The 2260-nt window shown below is 39.4% G+C and overlaps 1 pseudogene; it reads right to left on the reverse strand.

Moving 5' to 3' along the window:
* Positions 1-871: 871 nt before the first annotated feature.
* LOC130832170 (small nucleolar RNA U3) lies at positions 872-1062 on the reverse strand (annotated as a pseudogene).
* Between the last annotated feature and the right edge of the window lie 1198 nt (positions 1063-2260).

Raw genomic sequence — 2260 nt, forward strand, 5'->3', positions numbered from 1 at the left:
TGCAATGGAATACTACTCAGCTGCAAAACAGAATGAAACAATGCCATTTGCAGCAACAATGGATGCAACTAGAGATTATCATACTAAGTGAAGTAACTCAGAAAGAGAAAGACAAATACCATATAAGATCCATTATATGTGGAATCTAAAATATGATAGAAATTAACTTATCTATGAAACAGAAATGGACTCACGTAGAGAACAATCTTGTGGTTGCCAATGGGAGGGAGTGGGAGAGGGATGGAGTGGGAGGTTGGGGTTAGTGGATGCAAACCATTATATATAGAATGGATAAACAACAGGGTCCTACTATATAGCACAGGGAACTATATTCAATATCCCATAATAAACCATAATGGAAAAGAATATTTTAAAAAAAGAATGTATATAATTGAATTACTTTGCTGTATAGCAGAAATTAACACAACATTGTAAATAAACTGTAAAAACCTCAATTTAAACAAGTGGAAAAAAAGTACATTTCTAGTTTTATCTAGCTAGAAATTCTTGTTATAAAGCCTTGATGATAACAGCTAAGAGTACTGTTTTACCTTTTTTATTGAGAAAAGTAAAAAAATTCCACTTCTGGTGGTATTTATATTATTGGTGTATTAAAGTGATTCTTAAATAGGAAAGTAGTCATAGGGTCTTTAAATAATCTAAACTTTATAATGATCTATTTCTCTATACAAACAAAAGCCACCAATTTAAGGTGTTGTTTATCTTTGTGGGGAGGAGGTGGTCCATGGAAATCCTGAAATCTACCTAGGCACCAACCTAACAATGGATAGTTGTACCAGATATGCTTACCAGAGTTACATGTGGAAGTTACCTGAGTTTGAAGCAATAGAGGATATGGAGGAAAGGGAAGACAGTAAAACAGTGTTCTAAAAAAATCTTTACCAATGGTTAATGGCAGCTGCAGAAGGAACACCAACAACCGGCTTCACGCGCAGGAGAGAATGCTACGGCTCCTCTTCGGGGTTTCAGGTGCTCTACACTTTCAGAGAAACTTCCCTAGTAACAAACCATGGAAATGATCCCTGAAAGGTGGATGGACCTGGAGTCCGTCATACACAGTGAAGTAAATCAGAAAGAGAAAAACAATTACCGTATCCTAACACATATATATGGAATCTTAAAAAAAAAAAAAAAATGGTACTGATGAACCCAGTGGTAGGGGAAGAATAAAGATGCAGATATAGAGAACAGACTTGAGGACATGGAGAGGGCAGAAGGAGAAGCTGAGACGAAGTGAGAATGGCATTGACATATACACACTACCAAATGCTAGTGGGAAGCTGCTGCATAGCGCAAGGAGACCAACTTGATGCTTGGTGATGACCTAGAGGGGTGGGATAGGGAGTGTGGGAGGGATGAGGCTTAACAGGGATGGATATGGGGATATATGTATAAATACAGCTGATTCACTTTGTTGTACAGTGGAAACTAGCACAATAGTGTAAAGCAATTATATTCCAATAAAGATCTGGGAAAAAAAATCTTTACAGATAAGCTACCTCCAAATCCATCACATCTGCCCATTGGGGTCCCTGAATCTTTGGCTAAGATTCCCATTGTAGCTTTCTCTTGGTTTCCACTATTTGTTGTTGTTGTTGTTCTAATGAATAGGGAGGCATTAGGAGCTCTGAAGGGAGGCAGCTGAAATCTATGGGGAGTGATTTCAGAAGCAAGCTGTATGTGAAAGTAGGTCCAGGAGTGATTCCCTGTGATTAACTGAAGAGTACTCTGGGGACCTTGCAAGGATCAAGTCTTCAGGGGAAGCACTGGAAGTAGCAAAATGCCACTGTGGCGGGGAGGGGTGTAACCTGAGCACAACCCCCATATCTTCCCAGGAGAGATGGCTGGCTGCTTCTCTATAACACCTCCATCCTCTCCATAGACACAAACTATCCCATGTCCTTCAAAACCTATGAGATGGGACTAAGACTTTGCTAAGGAATTGTGTAAGTGCAAAGGTTCCTTTATGTAGCATCTCTCAAATCTGACTACATGATAGAACCACTTGGAGAGATTTTTAAAATCCCAATGCCTTGGCCGTAGCCTAGACAAGTAAATCAATATTTCTTTTGCTAAGACCCAAGCATTTGTGTCTTAGAGAGTTCCCCAGGTGGCTCAATGTGCCATTCCTGCTTTACAGCCCTTTTTGGTGAAGCTTTCCTCACAACATGCCTGAAACCATATAGGCATTAATAGCCTCACTTAGATTTCATTTATGGACTCAGTACACACATTTCTT

The sequence above is a fragment of the Hippopotamus amphibius genome, chromosome 11, assembly GCF_030028045.1.
Source record: "Hippopotamus amphibius kiboko isolate mHipAmp2 chromosome 11, mHipAmp2.hap2, whole genome shotgun sequence".
NCBI lineage: Eukaryota > Metazoa > Chordata > Mammalia > Artiodactyla > Hippopotamidae > Hippopotamus > Hippopotamus amphibius.